Here is a 14,352-nt window from a genome sequence, read left to right as displayed (position 1 = left end):
TCAGTGAGTAAGGTGGCATTAAGATCCAAAAATACAGTTATTAACCTGCTGGGCAAAATAAAACAAATAAGCAAGGCATCTTAAAGTGGTGGAAAACCAAGAGGCTCAGAGACATATCTAGCTAGCTAAAATCTCAGTATCAGAAAGATTTATGACATGAACTGTGAGATAAGAAGGATAGTCCTTAAGCATTAAGTTTTGCAGGACTCTTGCATAGGTAAAGCCTAATGTAAAAGGCAAAAAGCTGGAAAAGAGCTCTGTAGCAATTCAGGACTTCTGCAGAGCTGCTTAGCTTCCACACAACTATGTTACAGCTGTAACACAGCTCTGCTCTCCCAAGTAGCCCGGGTTTCCTACTTGGATTTTTTCTCCACGTTAGCTCTCCTACAGCCTTTCTAAAATAGAAACTGTTGATCCTGGACAATCAACATGAACAAGTTTTGAAGGCTAAAACTAGAAATCCCTCCAGGCATTAGGATCAAAACCAGTCCCTTTTGCTTTAGAGAGTCTGCAAAGGAACAACATCTGGGAGCCTGAGCTATAAACCAGGTCGTGGGACCTGGGGGAGAGGACAGACAGCTGACTGGGACAGACTGGCTGGGGTGCCCAGAGGCTGAAAAAAACCAGCTGGTGGCCAATTAAATCAGGAAGACATAAAAGGTGTTAGCCAGCATTCTGCCATATAGGTAGTCACAGAAAGATGGTCATCAGACATGTACATGAAAAGGATTAAGAGGCTGAGTCAGGGCAGGGAAATTAATTTCCCTTAGCATATGTAGAAACTGCTGATTCCCTCTGTAGCCAAAGCAGCTGCAAAAGATCCAGCTCCTTTTTGAATGCCCCATCACAGTAGGCACACACCTCCACTTTTATTTCCCTTACAGGCACATGTGAGCTTTGCAAGCACACAACATTTCTCAGTAACAGATGTCTTTTTTTACCATTTCAACTACTCTGGAAAACGTGTGTACATTTTTTGTACGTCCATTTTCTGCTTTTGTATCCTAATTGTGTCCAGCACGTTTCTCCGAGCAGTGTGACGTGGGGCATTGTTAGTTTCTCATTCACGTTAGCATTTGGCTTCCTTTATTTCTGCAGGTTGCAGCCAGGAAACTGGAAAATGGGCCACAGGAAACCTGGCCTCCTACATCTGTCCCAGTTTGTAATAGCAGCTCTGGTTTTATTTTTCTAAGTGTCTCAGGTTCATTTTAACCCTTGAGGTGACTGCTGCAATACCATGTGCAAGAATGTGACTGTTTTGCCATTATTTTTTAACCACCATTTCTCAATACTAGAAATGGAGATTTTTACTTAACTAAATTAATTTTAAAGTCTATTAATAATTAGAAAATAAATAGTTACATGAGTTTGTTTTGTTTTTAAACTCTTGCTGGAAATTACCCAAACAATTTCATATATAAATTCCATGCTATATAAAATATCAAAGAGTATACATAGAGAAAAATATTAAATAAGGCAGTGTCTATATACATCCTAAAGTTCTAAAGTGAATATGAATATTAATATGTCCATATGAAAAGTTGAAGAGCTTATAAATCCTCTAGGATAATTCTTCTACTTTACATTTTAGTTTCTATAAAAAATTGAAGTAGACTTGTTTTTTTATTTAATTACAGAAGCAAAAGTGTCGATCAACAAAAGAAACTTTCCTAAAATAATTTTAAAATGAGTCAGCCATAACATTTTTCACTGAAAATTCATCTGTATGACTATATCATGAGAGGTTAAAGACAATTGCCAAATCTGCCCAAATGTTTGCTCATAACTATTTGAAAGAAAAAGCTGAGTCAGTCCTAACACTTTATTTCTCAACAGAGATGCTTCAGGGGTGATAAATAGGATGTGGTTGGTGAGGAGTTAGTGATTCTGCCAGAAAAGAGAAAAAATAAATATCAATTAGTTTACTCAGAAAGTTTTCAAACATTCATCAAAAGAGATCTTACTGCTAATTTAATTGGGCTTGAAAAATAAGCTCTCAACTAAGTGTGTAAATATACCTGGTTTCATATGATGCAGAACTTTCTCTATTACAGGTAATAAATCAAACTTGTGGTGCAATACATACCCAGGACTCTTTAGGGAACCGACTGTGTGTATGATACAGAATGCTGGTAATTTTTCCACATCCAGCAACCAGGACATTTCCTGTCAGAGCATCCTCTAAGTCCTTCCATTGTGTTGAAACTGCAAAAACTTTCTAAATCAGGACTTCCTCCTATTATATTTTAGAGGCGTCTTTCTGGGAAATGCAGATTCAAGTGAAAAAAAAAAAAAAAAAAAAAAAGGAATTCCTGCAGCACCACCCAGTGGAAACATTAGAGAAAGCCACAGGGGTGCCCCAGCACACAAGTTCCGATTTACTGCAAAACTACAGTAACATTGCCACACAAACACTGGTTTAAGGATGTTCCAAAAAAACACAGACGGTTTTGCTGGACGATCTACTTAACAGAGTCATGAGTCATACAAGGTACGACTACTCTGCTACTCTGGCATAACAGTGGTCTTTTTACTTTAAACTGTAATTTAAAAGATTATTTACACTAAAAATTTACAAGGCCTCCTTCTCAAGCAAGAATACCCACTGATCTGATCCAGCACATTTAAAAAAAATAAACAGACTCCTGTGGTTAAGAGCAACACAAAAGAGACAGCACCAAGATCTCACAAAACATTAAGGGATAACATCAAGTTCCACCACACAGAAGAAAGCACTCACGCATATGTCCAGTAATGCTTCGACTAAGTACATTTGGTAATACAATGTTTGCAGTTTTTAATTTTTTTTATCTAAGTCAAAGAAAAGCGGAGGCAGATGTCCAAAGGAAGAAAGTTCTGCAATCTCCAAACCAATACAACAAAGGACTGGTTGCCTGCCAAGCAGAGGTGTGATGACACTGCCTCTACAACACGAGTGTTTTCACATTTTCTGTAAGGATGCAGTTCAAGAAACAGTTTTAATCCCACTGGAGTAAAAGTCCTTAGCAGGAGGGGAAAAGGCTAGTTGCTTCCCTATGAAGGTTTAAAAAATAACCTGCTCAATTATTTCTAAAGCTAGCCATAAACAAAACTACATAAATCTGTACTGGCTCCAACCCTTCACCTTGGGACAGACATAAAATGAGTGCAGACTCCTCAAACTGCTTTCTGTCTGCTCATGTGGTGCACATCTGTGGCATGCTGGCAACATGCTACGCTGCAATCTGAGGGACTCCTGTTTTCAGAACCAGTCCTATATGTTTATTTTTCCCATATGACTTCCTCTTATATTTTTGTCGGCATCAGTAGGACGCAGATCATGATTACTTGACCGTCCTGTATAAAATTTCTGACGTTCTCAGAGCTAAAGAGAGCAGAGGTTTCAACCTCCAGGAACAGTGGCTATTCTAAAAGTTTACTTAATATATCAAGCAATGATTACTCCCAAATATAAATGCTTTATCTATACTCCTTCTTTAAATAAAGTATTAAAATTTTCAATTTTGCAACAACAGACCAAATGCTTTGTAACTTGTGTAGTGGCTCTAATGTGTTAAATTGTATACTATTACTATCTGCTGCCTCAAATGCTGCTTTAATACATTTCATGTTCAGATGTTTAAACTAATCTTCCCCTTGACACTGATTTTTCCTAGACCAAAACTCAGCAGGTCTTTTTCATAGTGTGAGCAGAGCAGAACCTGGCCAAAAGGACAGGAAACAGTCCTTGGAGTTCTGTTAAGGAAAACCAAGGTGGCTGACAATTTTCATGAAACCTGAAGCACAGCAAGATCATCATAGCTTAGATTGGTAGTCAGACTTGCCTCACCATGCAAACTGGATTTTCAGAATTTGCTGGATTAGCAAAATGAGCCATTGAACTGTTACGTAACATCCAGGGTTACCTGCATGCTGTCATGTTGCAAGGGGAGTCAGTTATAGCATTACACCAACAATGGTGTAACACAATTCAGTAGATGATAACCTACAAATATGGAATCATTTTACCCGGACAGTTTCCTCCCAAAATGTTAGCTCTATTGCAGTAGTTTTTGGAGCACAAGCCAGAGTGTAAGTTCCTTAGCCATAAAAAATGAGCAACTAGTCACAGCACTAGTCAAAGTCTGTATTTTTATTATCTCATAGTAAAAACATAAATTAAGAATTATTCTTACACCTAAAAATCTCCAAGATCTCCTATTCTTCTCAGTGCTAATCAAGTTCTGATATGTGTGTTTATCATATCAGCACTAAGCTAAACCAAAACCCAACTAAAATATTTTAATCTTCTGAAATTATTGCCTACTACACCAACAAGGACGTGCAGGCCACACCTACATATTTCACCCAACTTCATTCCTTAAACATTGGAATATCCCACAGAATGTATCACAGAATATAAGATTTCAGCCAGGAGAAGATCTGGTTGTCACTCCCCTGTACTGTGTCCTGTATGCTTAAACTAATTCCCACAGCTGCTGTAAACTGAATGAGAGACAAATGAGACATTAATTCAATGATCACAGCAAACTTTGCTGTATACAGAGTGCTCAGATTGTACATGTTTAGAAGTGACATCAATGTGCCAACTGCTTTGTCAATGTGTCTGCTGCTCAGGATACGTAACAGCCACTGTTTGGACTTGTATCCTGAATTCTGTACAAAATTACACATTTTACACTCTCTATTCTCTCTCCTCAACTTGGATGAGACTGCACAGTCAGCATTATTGTGCCCTGCTCCCAGGGAATCAAACTGCTCTGTTCTGTAAGGGTTTTTGTCACAGAGCCTCAGCACTGAAGTGGCAGTACTGTAGGAGTGTTGCAGTCATACTTTCTATGCCAGCCCTATTCCACACTCACAGTTTGCTAAACTGACCACACACGCCACTTGCTGTGAGTCTGCTCTGAGTCACCAGACTTCACAGAGGTCCATATCCAGGATCTAAACCCACATTACCATCCCAACTATGTTAGCGTAGTTTGGAAGAAAATCTCTGAAGGTAGTCAACTTTCTCCAGATTTCCCTAACTGAACTGCAAAGGGAATTTGTTCTTATTTTCTAAATGCTTTTTAAAGATTGTTTCTTCACATGAATTACTGTTAATTGCTGGGAAGAGATAATGGTGGTACTTCAGTCTATAAATTTTTTGATGTGCTGTATTGTGACTTGATACAGCAAAGGCCACTCAACACTACCACAATATAAACATTTAAAAACAATAACAGACATTAGCATCCTTCTCAAAAAGCCTAAACTGAAACACATCTGATCAATTTTCTTTAAGAAAAAAACAACAAAAAAGAATAAACATACAGAGACATAGTAAAGAGGTGCTGTCACCACATTAGAGGCAAATGGATGTGGAATAGAAATCTGTTTTCCAGATGAACTATCAGCTGTGTTGCAAAATAAGGATGGGAAACTTATAGGAGGACATTTGATTAAAAACATTTAGATTAAGGATATAATCCAAGTCTACTCTTGTGTCCAACTGCAAAAGCATGTTTTAAACAAATATTTTTGCTTGTTCACTAATGTTTTCAGAAAAAGACCCATGGTGTAAAATAGTATTAATGGGACTTAGGACTTAATAGTTAGGTTAGAGCCTAGAAAGCTTTTACCAATTTTGCATGATTGGTAATAATCATAAAAGTTATGTATTATTCATTACATAATTTAATAACAGTGAAAAGTAAAAGACAATGTGTCAGACATGAGTTTCCCCTCATAGTACTTCAGATGATCTTCAAATTAGGAGCCACAAGACAAGAAAATTGTATCCTTTAAAGCTCAAAAAACGAAGACAGGATTGCTTGCAAAAGACCCAAAACACATTAACATGTAGTAAATGGGTATTTGCAAAGATCATCCAAGTTATATTCTGAATCTTCAAATATTGGGTAGTAAATTGGTGAGCAGAGACACACATATGACTGAAATAATTCTCTGAAATGAGCCTGGGGGAAGCCATGGGCAGTATCATTCATATACTCAGTACATCCTGCCACTGCAAAATTTAGAGCTATGGAAGATAGGAGGACCCTTCATAGAGCAAGCAAGAGTCATTACAGTGTCTTAGTAACATTTCACATGCAGCTAGTCTCAATGCATTAACAGAAGTGCTGACACACTCAAAAGTAAATACATGCCTAAGTGCTTTAAAAGATCAAAACAAAGTAAGTTTGTGGCTTCCTACAGAGACTCTTGTCCTGAAGATCCTGAGCTGTATCTAACTGCACAGATGTAGACAGATCACATGCTATAGTCTTCACAAACTTTTCTTTACTTATAGCAGATTGATACTTATCTTAAAAGTCCATAGGTGTCGTGTCTATAACTGTTATCATACAGCTGAACATTCTCAACACTTGGCCCATGCATGTGGGGGTCAGTGGACATTCCTCCTGACAGTGAGGCAGAAGCCCTGCAGCACCACTACTGTGGGCACAACTGCCCAGAAATAATTCTGGATCCACAGATACAAGAAGGACAAACCCCACTGCTGTAGACAATCACAGCAATGCTACTCGAGAGAGCAGCCCAAAATCAAACATGGTGTTGAGAACTCCGTAACAGTAAAAAAGACCCTGTCATTTTCAGCTGAGTTGTACCTGCCTAGGGCATGGCAAAATTGACCTCCTATATTCTTAACTGCAATACAACTTTCAAATATTACTTAAATATTTAGTTGTTCGGTATAATGTGAGATACTGCCCAGGAATTGCATTTATTGAGCAGATTGACAGCTCCAGGGTACATTTTGGTAGTGCAAGAAAACTACCACAGTATTCATAAAAAAATTAAAATGCAGAACTGAGTATACAGTTATAAACTGGCATTGAATTAGCTGGCAAGTAGTGCCTTTGTGATATTTTTGTATCAATGCTTATTGGCAAGTGTTTTCTTTAGTTCTTGCATTTCGAAAAGCAGCAAGTCTCCTTCAAAGAGCTTTAGAATTTAAATCCACTCTTAACAACAAACCCTTAAGAATCTGAAATCTGATATAATTACTGGCACATAAAATCACAATGCGTTAAAGAAAGTTTGAAGGACAAAGATTAATTTCTTTTTGTGAAGTGCACAGATGAGAGGCACTTTGTGCTTCATCTGCTTTGTTTCAATCCATGCAGCCTTGTACTTTGTGATGCAGTGAGCTGGACATCCTGTGCCTACACCTTGACACTCTCCTCAAAATCATGACTAAATCTTTAATCACTCATTATTCAACAAAATACTTCAACATAAGAACAGACATATCTGGTCTTTCAAGAGCTCTCAGCAGCCTCCAGAATACTCATTGATTCATTTAACAAGCCACAGATGAAGTAAACATCTGTCTAATGATTCAGGACGGTGAGATTCCCTATCGTGGGAAACACCGAGGAGAAAGCCAGGGTGAATCCATCCAAGGATACTCAGCACAACACAACTTCCACAGGCCGTCAGTGACAGCCTGTGGCATGAGCCACTGGGTGTGGTTACCAAGCACAGACAGCAGCAGCTCAAAACCAACAGTGCTCTTTGAAACTGGCCCAGGATAACTGTCCTGTAATCAGTGTCACAGCTCCAAAATGGATTCCAGCAGCAGCATCCAGGCGTGCCGTGCACTGGAGCCACCTCCACCAAAGGAAAGCCATGGACTGATAAATCACCTCATTGCACAAAGGAGTCCAACCTGCCCTATCTTTGTGGGAAGTACTAGCTAATTTATCAGTTCTTTACTAGCTTAGATTATTTAGCATTATGGCTAAAAAAGAACCACTCAGAGAGATAATGATAACTACATGAACTTACAAATTTTATGATGTCACCAAAACACACTAGTTAAATCTTTTTTTTATAAATTATACAAATTTTATATGTTGGTGCTCCCACCCTTCTCCCGTGCTCCCTTATCTTTAGTAGCCAAATGTCTGTTTATTTTGGTACCTATTTCTTTCTTCTGAAGCAACGGATCATGTGATTGCATTCCCAAGGCTAAGATTTGTATTTTCTGGACAGCTCATGGACTCCATGTCCGTGATGTGTGTAGCTTCCATATGAGCCTCTGTGATGGGAACGAGTTTATTTAAATTGGCAAATCAAAATGAAGACAGCCTCAGAGCAAGCAACAAGCTCCATGCACCTTAGTGATCCTGAGAATTGACTTTCATTCTGTGCTAAGTCTTTCAGAACCAGTTTTTGGTCAGTGTTTGTACTCACTCAACCAATAATAGCTGCGCCTAAGAATAACTTTGTCATAAGAATACCTCCATCCCAAGAAGGGCATTACAACAAGAAGGCAAAGTTTACATAATTGGATTTTCTGCACAGCAAAGGGGAAATACTTCAGTCTTGGAGTGATGTACTTGATTTCTTTCCATGGCTTAAGTTAAATGAAATAACATAAACAGGAGCAAAGAACCACTGTGAATCAGTAAGCACTGAGAACGCTAATGAATAAAACAAAATACACTTTTGTTTCTACATATAAAAGTGTCCATGTGCGTGATGTTATAAACAGTTACAAGGAAGGCTGTAGCTGAGTTTCTCCCCTGAGACTGGATTGCTTATTTCAGCTTTTGCATCTAGGTGGAATCAATGATATCAGAAAGGATATAAGCCTGTGGGTTTTTTCTTTTTAGGAACAACTCACAGAGTTGATTTGGAAAACTCAAGATGTAAGCAATGGTTGTAACACTTAGCAGAAAATATATACTCCTTTTATAAATTCTTAGACAGGTGAAGAATAAAATTATGTTTACAATACAAGCATCTTTAATTATTTTATTATTTGAGTGGAAACTATCATTCATTACATGATATTTGGACTTTTTTTCTATTCCAGACAGAACTGTTGTATTTTTAACATACCTACGGATTACTTCTCATTCAGTCTTTCAAATTTATAGAACACACAACACAAAGTACACTACTACTACATCTGTTTTTCTGAAGACATCAAGATGTTTCACACTTATCTCAAACACAACATACAACATTTATAAAGTGTGGATAGACTACCTATATATATGTATGTATATATGAACGTGTGTGCTTCATCTACTCTGATTCAGTAGACAGCACACTGAAATTCCAGCAATATTTAATGCAATAAGTGAGCAATTTAATGTCTATATTTCAGAGAGAGAGATAGTAAGAGCCAGGAAACACTTCTCAGAAAGTTTTGGTGTTGTACACCACATTAACTGCTCCATAACATATTTAACAGGTTTTTGAACACTATGTCCAGTATTGCACTTCTTTCTCTAAAATTGAAGATTTTACAAAAGAAATAAACTTCTAAAACTGAAAAATAATCCCTCGCTTCCTGATGGCTGCATTTGATTGAGACAGAGATTAGGCATTGTCTGGTTTGTACACTATGCTAAAAATTCTTCACTGCCCGGCTAGAAAATCGAGAGACATCTGTGTCTGGAGATTGTGTCACTAATCCACTAATAGAAGTCCTCTGTGAAGTGATGTTAATGAAGAACTTTTCTATGCCACTTGGACATAGGAAGTGCAGGAAACACTGCATATCCTCAGAGATAAACACATGGTATACTACAAGCGCTATTTTTTTGCATAATATTTGCAAATTAGTTTTATGCTATCACATGATAATTCAAGTAAGTAGCTAAGTGTTACTTTCTAATGCATACCATTTTGTTCACATTTATTGACATTTCCTTTAGCTAAAATCCACTTGCAAGCAAGAATCCATTTTCTTTGTTTGCTCCAGACTTTTTTTTTTCCCCGCAAAAAGCTGTTACTTCTAATTTAAAGACTGGTGGGGCATGGCAGAAATCTTTGTAATTCTGAACACAGACTTCTTTCATGACCATTATGAAAGCAAATCATCATAAAGTAATTACACAAACCACCAAATCAAAACTGGTATGTACAAAATCACTTGAAAACTACATACGTAAAGTACCAATACAGGAAGGCTATGTGGGTGAATATATTTTTCAAATATGGCCATCACCTCAGTATCTTGGCTCAAAAGTCTTTTAACTTTGCAATTACATGCAATTGTAAGACATGCATAGAATATGTTTATCATAACACAGACATCTTGCTACCCCATTTATCTGCTTCACCCTATGGAAATATTTATGCATAAATTAATCTGAAATAATTGAAAAGTCTGTATGAGCAAAATACGAGATGAATCACGACTTTCAGCTTGAAATGAAATGCAACGATTGACTTTTGGAATCCTCATGACCTAAAAGATGCTACATTATATAAAATTGTCATAGCATTACACTCCTAAGTAAATAAAGATGTAACTTGTCTCCCTTTCAACTGCAACGTTAGAAAGGCTGACAGGGCTTCACAAAACCCTCCTGTGTTAGGGAACGGAAACTCCTAATGAGATTAGTTGGTGTGTGTGCAGACATTACTTAGCCATGACTAAATGGGCTCTCTTCCTGCAGCCAGTGGAAAATTCAGGGAACTTTTTCCCCCTGCAGCATCAGAGTCCCTCTAACCTTCAGCAAAGCCAGATCCAACAACAACTCTCCACTTTCTCTCCCTTTCTCCTTTTTTTTTTTTTTTTTTTTTTTTTTTTTTTTTTTAAATGTTTTTCTTTTTTTCAGTTGGTGGTGGAAATTATCCACGTCGGCCAAGGGGGTCTGGGGCAGGGGGTGGCTAAGAAAGCGGGTGGGGGGAGGTCCAGGGAGAAGGCAGAAGAACTACAAAGGAAACTGTAAAAAGGAGCAAATACATAAACCTGAGAGGGAGAAAACCACAGAGTTTCTTTGTGAGCTGCAGTGACTCATTTTCAAGATGTTGTCTGCTGCCAGTTTCAAACCGGAAGCGCATGGCAATTAGTCTTGCTGTTTCCAGACAAGCCAGAAACTCTCCCGACACTTTTTTTTTTTTTTTCCCTTTTTTAAAGCCCCTTCTGCAGTTTCTGCAGCAGCCTTCCCTTCCCTCCCCCCGCGCCCTCCCCGGCCCCGCTCGGCCTCGCAGCGCTGCCGGGGACCCCGCGGCGCCCCCGCCGCCCTCACAGGCACCGGCGGCCCCCGCCGCCCCGAACGCCGCGACCCGGATCCGCTGGGAGGGGGCAGCCCCGCGGCACCGCCAGCCGGCACCGCCGGGGAGGGGCACACGAGACGTCCCGGCACCGCCGAGGGGCTGCGGCCGGCGCGGGGTCCCGCGGTTCCCCGCGACCCCCGGCGCCTCCTTCCCGGCCCTGCCCCTCCTCACGCCCCGGCTCTTTACCCCGCATTCCCCCCCCCCACACACGGTCCGTCCCCTCACCTGCATCCGCAGCTCCCGGGGGGGCGGCAGGGCCCCGGGGAAGCCCTCCAGGGCGGCGGGGGCCCCTGCGGCGGCGGGAGCCTCCTCGGGCAACCCGCCCCCCCGACCGCCGCCCCCTGCCTCGGTACCGCCGCGCTGCCCGGGCCCGACCCCGGGGCAGGACCCCTGGGCTCCCCGGCCCCGTGCGGGGCTCCGAGCCCCCTCCCCGCGGTGCCCGGCAGCCTCACCTCCCCCCCATGGGCTGTCCCCGCTGCCACCCCTCCAGCGAGCGGAGCGCGGCCCCGCAGCAGCCGCCGGCCTCGCCTTCCCCTGCCGCAGCACCCCGAAACTTTGCGGGAGCCGGGGCGGGCGCAGCAGCACTTGTACCTACCCAGCGGCTGAGGGACTTTTCCCTTCTTTCCTGGTAGTCTAGAGGGAGCTGAGTAAAATTCCCTGGTTCTCCATGCTGACAGTCTTCTGCAGGCTCTCTGTTGCTCTAGTAATGAGATCCTGATTTTGTTTTCCCTTTTTCCTTTTTTTTTTTTTTTTTTTTTCCCTTGGGCCGGTGTGTGTGTGTGTGTGTGTGTGTGTGTGTGTGTGTGAGCGCCTGCCCGTGAGAGGGAGCGAGCAGGAAGCCGGGGCAGTCAGACAGCGGCCCGGCTCACTTCCTCTCCCGCACTATTCCCCGGGCGGTTTGCAGTCTGTGTAAACAGCCTTTTCCTCCCCGCGCCCCTCGCTCTGGCCGCCGATGTGCAGCATGGCTGTAACACAAGACACACGCATAGTACAGCGGGCAGCCGTCACTCCGCCGGCTCGCAGGGAGCTCCGCGACTCCCCCGATCCGCCCCCCCTTCCTGTGCTACACCCCCAGGGAGGAGCTTCCCGCTGGCCGCCCCAGCTGCTTGGGCCGAAATATACCCACGTTTCCCGAGGGGACACCCGAAGGGATGCTTGTGATCCCCTTGCGAGCGGTGCTTCGCCATCCTGAAGGATGGTGACGGCCTTTGGCCTCTGGAGAGACGGCCGCCTTTGTCCCACCATGCTGGGGCTGGGGTCACCCTGGAGGGGAGCGTTGGGCACCTGTGGTTGGGGTCACTGGGGGCTGAGGGGCTGGTGGGATGCAGTAGCTCACTGGATGCTCGCTGGCCACCTTCCCAAGCCGAACCTTGCAGGGATAGCAAAGTATAAAAGTGGTGCAACACCGTACAACAACTTATAACGAGGGAAATTACATGTTAAAAATCAAGGAGCACTCAAATCATAGAATCATGGAACAACAGTTTGATTTGGTTTGGAAGGGACTTTTGACGGTCGTCCTGTTCAATTCCCTTGCAAGGAGCATGGACATCATCAACTTGATCAGGTTGTTCAGAGCTACTGCTCCAACCTGACCTTGAACATTTCCAGGAATGGAGCACCTCCACGTCTCTGGACAATCTGTGCCAGTACCTTACCACTGTTATTGCAAAAAAATGTCCTCCTTATACCCACTCTGAACCTATCCTCTTTTACTTTAAAATTATTACCCCTTTTCCATTGCAAATTATCAAATACAAGCTGGATCTTGCATCTCCACATCATATCTCAAAAGTCAGACCTATGGTAGTTAGCTGATTGAGGTTTAGGTTTTGACCTTCAAGCTGTAGATCTCAGATCTAATCTGTTGGTTTGGATTTATTGGAAGGGACACTTTTCCAGTATTGGGAGTTTATAAAAATTTTGTCTTTTCTTGTGTCTTGTATATCAGCATTTCTAACTTTATTTGGAAATTTTCACAGTGAGTGACATTATCTACTATCTGCCTAGAATATCAATGATGTTCAATGGATAATACTTCAAAACCAATACTGCTATTTCTTTTAATAGTAATGAGACTTATCATCCCAGCACAGTATCTGCTGTTCAGAATGTTTTTGATGAGGACTGACATAGATGCCATGATTCTTTTTTATCACTCTATTGGTTTGTTGGTTGCAATGTCATTGGGAACAAAAGTATGTCCTGACGGAGTTAAAGAGGTTGTCACAGTTGACCACTAGGCATCTGAAGAGAGGTATAGCAATAGCATCTGAACAGAGGTATAGGATTAAATCTAGTCTCTTGAGGAAGTCCATCAGGTTTTTTCCTTCTTATCTTCTAACATGCCGTAGGGGAGCAAGAATAACTTGGTAACCAGCACACCAAGTAATGGAAGTTTATAATTTTTCTTAAATCATTCATTTTTAGAAGTCATTCTGAATTTCAGAATAGAGATATGAGGTCTGATAAATCCTCAATTTGTGTTTCCCAAATAAAGAAGCGTTAAAATGTTTAATTTCAGATAGTATATTTCCTAGATTAAATATATATATTTATTTCCTAGTATATTTCCTAGTATATTCCTAGTATATTTCCTAGATTAAATGTACAATGGATAAAGTCCTTGCTGTAAGCATTAGTTCAAATCATGAGGATGAAGGAATCAATCTTTATTTGGGAACTACAGCTGAAGACCCAGTTTTGCAAACAAGACAGTCAGAGAAGTTTTATGGTATCAAAATGAAACGTTAGACTGACAGCTAACAGTGGTGTGGAGATCTGAGAGAACAAACTCTCAAAACCAGTACAAGTTCTTTTCTTGTACAAATAATATGTCTCTAAATAATGTCTAAAACTTTTTTTTTTGCTCCAGTTTCCTATGCTGTACCTGTTTACAGCACCAATTTTTAAATTTTTTTTGCAACACAAGTGCTTTGTCTAGTGAGGTACAAACCTAAATAAGGCTGCCATGCTGGAGGTCAGATGACTATTGTATGAGGGTCTTCATAATTACCCTACAAATGCTGGACTAAAAAGTGCAAGAACTCAATTAACAGAATGAAGACACCAGGATGTGTTGGAAACACAAACAATTCAGAAAGCTCTGCAGGAAGTGGAAGAAAATGGGAGATTTTGGCCAGGGCTACTGATTGTAGCACTATGGATGTCATAAGAATAGAAAAAGTCATAAAAACTCTGTACTTTACAGAATGATTGCTGAAACTCTCCTCTGCAATATCTGCCTGGCTCAATTAATCTACACTTACAGTTAACCTTAAGGATTATCTGATGCAAAAATACGAGATGATGAATAAGGAA

General features: G+C 41.0%; 1 protein-coding gene across 1 annotated transcript in view; it reads right to left on the bottom strand.

The window, feature by feature from the left end:
• Positions 1–12,041, bottom strand: part of ELK3 (ETS transcription factor ELK3) — a 34,987-nt gene extending 22,946 nt beyond the window's left edge. The window contains exon 1 of the mRNA XM_014889511.2: positions 11,627–12,041. The gene's annotated coding sequence lies outside the window, so the exon portion shown is untranslated. The remainder of the gene's footprint in view (positions 1–11,626) is intronic.
• Between the last annotated feature and the right edge of the window lie 2,311 nt (positions 12,042–14,352).

Source organism: Sturnus vulgaris, chromosome 5, assembly GCF_052056855.1.
Source record: "Sturnus vulgaris isolate bStuVul1 chromosome 5, bStuVul1.hap1, whole genome shotgun sequence".
Lineage (NCBI taxonomy): Eukaryota > Metazoa > Chordata > Aves > Passeriformes > Sturnidae > Sturnus > Sturnus vulgaris.
Note: the sequence above shows the minus strand (reverse complement) of the source record. Positions and strands in the feature narration are given on the sequence as shown.